Source organism: Microtus ochrogaster, chromosome 7 (assembly GCF_000317375.1).
Source record: "Microtus ochrogaster isolate Prairie Vole_2 chromosome 7, MicOch1.0, whole genome shotgun sequence".
Taxonomy (NCBI): Eukaryota; Metazoa; Chordata; class Mammalia; order Rodentia; family Cricetidae; genus Microtus; species Microtus ochrogaster.
The window spans coordinates 24,461,246-24,469,385 of record NC_022014.1 but is presented as its reverse complement, the minus strand read 5'-3'; the positions used below and the strand labels follow the sequence as shown (position 1 = coordinate 24,469,385).

Genomic DNA, 8,140 nt, shown 5'->3' with positions numbered 1-8,140 from the left:
AAGAGCTAGTTCCAGGACAGGCTCCAAAACCACAGAGAAACCCTGTCTCGAAAAAAAAAAAAATTAAAAAAAATTAAGATAAAAAGGTTGGGGATGGGTTAAAGAAAAGAGAGACCCAAGTTTACACACTAGATCTATCTCATTATATGCTGCCTTTGCAAAATAAAAGTGTAAAGAGTTCTCTCACCAACCCTGACACCTTAATACTTCTTGACTTCCCAGTCTCTAGAGCTTTGTTTTCTTTAACGCTTATTTTTTTCTTTTCAAAAATTACTTAGTTTATTGGTGTTTTGTTTGCATGTATGTCTGTGTGAAGGTGTCGGATCCTCTGGAAATGGAGACACAGACAGTTGTGCGCTGCCATGTGGGTGCTAGGAATTGAATCCTGGACCCCTGGAAGAGCAGCTAGTGCTCTTCTTAACCACTGAACCATCTCTCCAGTCCCTTAAGGTTTATTTTAAATATAAGTAAAGAGGCAAAACATTAGGCTTCACTTGCTCAATACCAGTCAAAATGAGAAATCTTCAAATTATACCCCTAAAACGTGACTATATTTAAATGAGAGAGAGAGAGAGACACAGACAGACAGACAGACAGACAGACAGACAGACTGACTGACTGACTGACTCTGATTTTGAGGGGATGGCTCAGGATATAAAGCTGCTTACTGGTAAGTTTGGAGGCCCGAATTTAACCTTTGGGACCCAAATAGCAAAAGTTGTCCTCTGATTTCTAACTCATAATGTGGAATGTGCTTCCACACCCACAACTAAACGAATGTAATTTTTAAAACGAGTTCATGAGAATTTCAGAATGTAAAAATGTTCACCTCTTAAATGGGTGACATCTGCTGTGTATGTTTGATTATGTGCCCTTAATATTTTTGCTTCATGGTATAAACATTCAAAAATCAAATTATTTTATAAAGTTTTTGAAAAGAAGTCAATCACTATGAAAGGAAATATTTGACCATGTAAGCTAGCACCGCCTAAGTGACTTCAGGAGAAAAACTCACGAAATTTTAGTTCTCTCATACATGAAAATACCCATGTACCCAAAAGAGATGAGAAAATAAGCTGAAACAGGTACCAAATTCAATAGTGACAAACTAGACAAATGTATGACACAGCTAAATGAGAATAGTTGAGAGACTATTTAGAAGATCCTTGACAAATTAATCCTGCTTTAACCAAAAGCCATCAATTTTTAAGAAAAAAAAAAAAAGCAACCAAAATAGTAAGTAGTATGGTGACTGGGCCATAAAGCACAAACATCAACTAAAATTTGTAACTCCTGTGCCAATGACAAAAATTAATAAAAGTTAACTACAGTTCTATTTAATTGACTATGCAGCCAGGCAGTGGGGTGCACGCCTTTAATCCCAGCAAGGACAGCCAGATCTCTGTGAATTTGAGGCCAGCCTGGTCTACAGAGCAAGTTCCATGACAGGCTCCAAAGCTACACAGAGAAACCCTGTCTCAAAAAAAAAAAAAAAAAAAAAAAAAAAAAAAAAAAAAAAAAAGAAAAATGACTATGCCAACTGTCATACCAAACCAGTAATACTGTTAGAAAAATCCAAAAAGACTTCAGAGAAGATAATTATCATGTTTACATAATATGATATAGCATCTTTCTTCAAGAAATACCCATTTCTCTTGAGAGGTTACAAGATGATAAGTTAAAGACCAGGCTCAGTTATTTTGAGTTCAAGGCCTGGGCTTTTGGAGACCCCCACCTCCAAACAAAGAAAAGAAAGATACATTTTCAAAAACGGCTTTTAACACCTAGGACTCATCATTCTACAGCTAAGCATTTTCCGAATGTAAGCAAATTTGCTTTTCTCTTCAGTTTCTCATTGGAAAAAAATCTTTAGTTTTATTTTAAACAGAGAAACTTTTCAAGTAAAAAAGTTATGGGTGTATTGCACAATACACAGTGGCAAAGAATTTCTACTTCAAAATGATTCTTTCCAAAATATATAAAAACAGGTAATGTGTTATATATATATATATATATATATATGCCAGGTACATTTAATCCCAGCACTAGGTAGGCAGAGACAGGCGGATCTCCGTGAGTTGAAGGCCAGCCTGATAAAAGAGCTCCAGGTCAGGCTCCAAAGCTACAGAGAAAAACCTGTCTTGAAAAACCAAAACAAACAAACAAAAAAAGGTTATCGGTCATAAAATATTTTCATGACAGAAACTTCATTTACTTTTTAATTTAATTTTATTATTATCATTTTTTTTTTTTTTTGGTTTTTCGAGACAGGGTTTCTCTGTGGCTTTGGAGCCTGTCCTGGAACTAGCTCTGTAGACCAGGCTGGTCTCAAACTCACAGAGATCCGCCTGCCTCTGCCTCCCAAGTGCTGGGATTAAAGGCGTGCGCCACCATCGCCCGGCTTTTATTATTATTTTTTGCTTATTTTTTGAGACAAGGTTTCTCTGTGTTGTGTAATAGCCCTGACTGTCCTGGAACTCACGCTGTAAACCAGGCTAGCCTCAAACAAAGAGATCTACCTGCTTCTGCTTCCCAAATGCTGTGAACAGACTTCTGTCAGAAGCAAGTAAAAAATCTTTTCAGGAGTAGCTTAGTGGTGGAGAAAATCCAATAGGAAAGCCTTGACTGAGTTCCAATCCCCACACCTACCCCCAGTCACATTTTAGGACCACAAAACAGATACAGCCATACAACCAGCTTCATTTGAAGCCAGCTAACCTCAATTTCTTAAGGAAAAAAAAAAGTAGGGGTGGCTGTACCACAATTTTAGAATTGAATTTTCACTTTGTATAATATTTTGCTTTGGGCCTGTTTTTATTTCTTTGTTTTTTGTTCTTGGGGGGGGGGGTTGAGGCAGGAGGTCTAACTATGTATCCCTGACTGGCCTAACAGTCATTATAAAGACCAGGCTGGCCCTGACCTAAGGTAGCTCTATCTCAAGGGACTGGCAATATGGCTCAGAAGGTAAGGTGCTTGCCACCAAGCCTGTCAACCTGAGTTTGGATCTTTGGGACTCACAGTGGAAGGAGAACCAACTCCTGAAAGCTCTTTTCAGACCTCCACAGACAACTCACACAAAATATAAAAAATGTAAACACACACACAGGCTGGAGAGATCCATCAGTGGTTCAGAGTACTTACTACTCTCACAGAGGACCAGAGTTTAAGTAGTCCCAGCACCCATGGACAGATCAAAACCACCTTAAACCCCAGCTTCAGGGGATTCAACATCTCAAGTACTTGTACTCACTTGCACATACTCACAACTACCTACACACACATAACCAAAAATAAAAAAATAAATCTGAAAAAAGTTCTACCTTAATAATGACATGGTCTACAATATCTATAGCTCACTCAGATAATAATTGTGGACAACATGAACCAGATGTAAACAGAAAGGTCTCTTTTCTCCTAGAAACTTAAAATACAGGCATAAAGTTATTTACAAACATCAACACCTAGATACTCAGATAGTTTTGTATATAATCCAAGACAACAACATTTATTTTCCTTTTTTATTATGTACATACACCAATCAGAGGAGAAATTGTGGGAGTATGGTTCTGTCTACCATGTGGAAACTGGGTTCTGTCTACCATGTTCATACTGTCAAGCTTTAGCAGCAAGTGATAAACCATAAACCAACTCACCAACCCTACTTTCCTTTCCTTTTTTTTTTCCCCTGGTTTTCTGAAAGAGGGTTTCTCTGTGTAGCTCTGCTGTCCTGGAACTTGCTTTATAATCTAGGCTGGCCTCGAACTCCCACAGATCACCCTGCCTCTGCCTCCCAAGTGCTAGAATTAAAGGTGCAAGCCTCCACTGCCTGGCTACTTTCCTTTTCCTAAATACAACAAGGATGTTCTGAACTAGAAAACCAATAATTATGAGATACTGACTTTCTATTACCAGAAACAAATCCTTTTCATGCTAGAGATATTTTATTCAGAAAGTTATATATAAAAGAACTTAAAAATAGATACTAAAACCAGGCAGTGGTGGCACACACCTTTAATCCCAGCACTTGGGAGGCAGAAGCAGGGTGAGTTTGAGGCCAGCCTGGTCTACAGCGAGTTCCAGGACAGGATTCAAGGCTATAGAGAAACCTATCTAGAAAAACCAAAAAAACAAAACAAAACAAAACAAAACAAAAAACCACCAAATGCTACTAAAAACAGTATGGTGACACATACACCTGTTTTACAGCATCCAGAATGCTTCTAAGGCAGAAAGACGCAGTTAGAAGACCAATAAGGATAAACAGGGACAGAGTATTAAGCCAGTTAAGGCTATGTAAACAGTGTCCTGTAACCCTACCATTGGCAGAGGTGGAAGATAACTATATGAAAATTCAAGGACAGGACTAGCTTCACAGCAAATTCAAGGCCTGCCTGGGATATCCTCAGTGGATAAAGATGTTTGCCACCTAATCTAACTTGCATTCCATCCACAGGACCTACACAGTGTTAGAAAAGACGTGATCCCAGTAAATTGGTGCACACAAATACACATGAATGAATGAATGAATGAATGAATGAATGAAAAAGAAATTCATCCCAACTTCATTTAAGTTTTTTAAGTATAGGATTGTGATTAATTTTTAAAACTCATTTCTTCAAACTAAGCAAGATTCTGACACATACCAGAAACATAAACAAACATACATTGTACTCTTCCAACAAATTATCTGTAAGCTCCTGGGCAGGAGTTGGGTGGGGATTCACCATTAACTGGAAATAGTGGGGCTAGGGATATGTCAGACACAATCTAGTGAAACATCCCATGGACTCATCCACTGCAATAATAGCCTTTCTACTTTTTAACTAAAAATAACAAAATTGTAAAAATATATCCAAAGTTACAAACATAAGGTTCATCAAAATTATATTTGTCAAATTTAAACACAAGACACTAAAGTGAGCTATGCTCTTTTATCACATAAAGTCCTATGCAAGAGGCAACACAAGAGAAAGGTCTATATAAAGAGCTCTTGATACAAAACAACCATTATTCTCATCTTTGATGCTTATTAAGAAATTAAAAAAACTAAAAACAAGTATTCTTAACTAGATTTTTTTTGCAGTATACCATTCTTTTATTGCCAAACAGTCTAGGCATTAGTTAATTTAACACTCATTTGGTTAGAAAAATTAAAAACATTAACCAGGACATATATGTAGATGTTTTTTATACACACACACAATAAGTACTTGTTTTAGAGCAGGGATGCTGCTTTTATTCCAATTATTCAATGACCTTTTTTGGGGGGAAAAAGGTCAAAAACCTGAGTTTTTTTAAGATCTACAACAGAGAAATGTCTTTGTTATAGCTACAATGAGTATCAAATAACCTTACAAATCATAAGGATGAAGAAAATACGATGAAAGGGCAAGCAAGCATTTCACAGCTTCTGCTGTCACTCCCTTACTCCACCCAGTCCTCCTGGCTCAATGGCTGTTCACAGCATCCACAAATATTAACCCATTTTTAAAGAGGTGAGAGGATGTATCAAAACAGGGTGTGCTCCATCAAAACCAACATAGAAAGAAATATTCTGTGAAAAGCTGGTTCCCTTCTCTGACTTTTAAAATTATATATACCAGCTTTAAAATTTATTGTAGGGAATTCTTCCCTCTGAAACCAAACAATGATCTTTTAAACAGACTATGAAAAAATAAATTACCCTAAATACACATTATGTTTTAATAAAACCGCAATTTGTAACTGCCAATTATTTTGCAGAAAACTATTTCTGGAAAGATATCCATTAGAAATAAAGCTAGTTAGAACCTTAAAACCAAACCAATTTTTAAAGTTAAAGCTTTTAATGTATATTCAACGTATTATTACTGCTGTAGCCAACTAAAAATATTCTTGATTAAAGGGATTGAACCCTGCACAATCAAGCTCTATTGAGGGGGGGCAGAGGGGGGTACTAAGAAAACAGTGCCATGAAAAAAGGAAGAGGGAAGACAATATTACCTGGTAAGAAGGCCCAAACAAGGTCTCTCCACGATCCCATCCCCAGAAAAGAAATTGACACAAAACAACCCACCTCCCCAATAAAAGAGAATTGCTAAAATGACCTTTCTGCTGTTTTGTCTCTTTTAAAGGTATCTTAAGGAGTGTGTGCTTAAAACTAAAGGTCGGAAAAAACAGTAGTATCTTTATTTTCTCCCAACTGCCTCTTAAGGAAAGGGGGATGGGAGGACCCTTGGCATGACATCGGCCATTGAGAATGAGACCACAAATTCGGTAGTCTTCTTCAAGCCCAATTTCTTAACCGAAAGACTGATAGGAATTAGATTCAAATCCAACCTCAACGGAAAATTTCCTGCCCTCCTCCCAAGGAGTTTCTTGCTAAGTCACTGGGAAAAAAAAAAGAAAAGGTAGAATAACAAATAAAGCCAGGCACCTTGCTTTCTCTCATCTCAAGGCAGTGAAAATCTCTCCTCCTCGCTGTTTGTGGAGGGAGTAAAAAGAAGCCCACCATCTCAAGAAACATTTTCTCACCTGAGAGGCTAGAGAGGGTAAATAAATAATCACAGCGTTTCCTAATGGAGTGGAGACACGGGATGAAGGGAATGGCAGAAGGCCTCGGAGCTGCTCAGTGTTAGCCACCTCAAAAGGCAACTCCCGTGCAAGAAGCCAGTGGCAAAAAGGAAAATCCTGCTCGATTTGGAGGGTGGAGGCTGCAGATCTTTACTGAATGTAGAGGCTGAACCACCACCGCACCGGGGGGCCCAGGGGCTAGGCAGGCCATCCTCCTTAGGTCGACCCCCAAGCTAAGGACAGGTGGGGAACCGGACGCCTGGAAGTGGCTACCGGAGCCCCGACGGCGAGCCGCCAGACCGGGGAGGGGTGGGGACTGCGGGGCTCGCTTCCGCGGCCCGGGAGGGCTGGGCCCTTTCCCCAAGATCAGAGAGCGACCTGCTCCCCACGCCCTTCCCACCCAAGAATACTTTTCTTGCTAAGTCACGGCGGCAGGAGGGCGATGCAGCCCGAGAGGCCTCGGGTGAAGCCGCGGCGGCCCGGGTAGCCCGCAGCCCGGGCCCGAGGACCAGAGCCAGGGCAGCGCCCTCCGCGGCCAGGCCCCCCTCCTCGGTGCCTCTCACTCAACGGCCGTCGTGGCCGCCATTTTGAGAGCGAGGAGAGGAGAAGAAGAAGGAGGAGGCAGCGGCGGCAGGGGGAGGGGAGAATGGGAGGGAGGGGACCGGCGCAGCCACATCGTCAGGCCGCCAGCCCGGCCCGCAGCCGCCCGAGCGCGGTGGAGGAGACAGAGGGGAGGGCGCAGAGCGTCGCCGCCTTACCGGAGCGCTGCACCGCCGCCTCCGCAGGGCCTCTTCCGTCCTTCACTCCCATCCACCGGCGGGGAAGGGGGAGGGAGAGGGAAGGGAGGAAGGAGGGAGGGAGGGAGGGAGGGGGAGGATGGCGCGCTGGGCCCGGTCCCGGGGAGGGGGAGGGGAGGGCCGCGGGCGGGCTCCTCAGCCGTTCCGGGGCTCGAGCCCTAGCCCGGCGCTCGCGCGTCTTCTCGCTCGCGCCCGAGCACTCCCCTCCGGCTCCTCCTCGTTCCCTGGACCCTCGGGTCGCTGCTCTTTCGCTCCCTCGCTCGCTATCTCGGCCGCCGGACTCCGCCGCCGCCCCGCCGCTCCAGCTCCGTCTGTCACAGGAGCTGCCCCAACGCCCTGACGTCACCGCGCTGCCGCCGCCCCAGACCCGCCAGGAAGAGGGAGGGGCGCGGAGGTGCTTGGGGCGCATGCGCGGGCTGGGCCGAGCCTGGGCCGCGCTCCCTTCCGCAGGGTCGGCTGGTCGCTGGTACCCGGGCCGGTGGCCGAGTTGCGCCCTGGGCGCGGGTTTTCTCGCGTGTCTGCCCGCTGTACCCTTGGGAAGAGCCTCTTTTGCCCTAGACTCTTGTCTGACTGTTGGGGCCTGTCATGAACTCTGGCTCTGCTTCGGCCCTCACCGCTCTGTCCTGGCGTTCCGCGGGTCCCTAGTGCACAAGCATCTCGGCCCTTGCTGACGCGTGCCAAGCCAGGCTGCTCCCTTTCTGCATATAGACTCTATTGGATTATTCCCCATTCCCCCAGAAAGGACGGGAGTAAGTTGGTGGACTTGGGACGAAGAGCTATTGAGGTTAAAA

General features: G+C 43.4%; 1 protein-coding gene across 2 annotated transcripts in view; it reads right to left on the bottom strand.

The window, feature by feature from the left end:
• Positions 1-7,618, bottom strand: part of Pafah1b1 (platelet activating factor acetylhydrolase 1b regulatory subunit 1) — a 51,912-nt gene extending 44,294 nt beyond the window's left edge. Inside the window, exon 1 of one of the 2 annotated variants that reach the window (XM_005349568.3) lies at positions 7,311-7,618. The gene's annotated coding sequence lies outside the window, so the exon portion shown is untranslated. Of the gene's footprint in view, positions 1-6,513; positions 6,931-7,310 lie in introns of those variants that run through there. The other variant, XM_013347231.2, reaches the window with a different exon arrangement.
• Between the last annotated feature and the right edge of the window lie 522 nt (positions 7,619-8,140).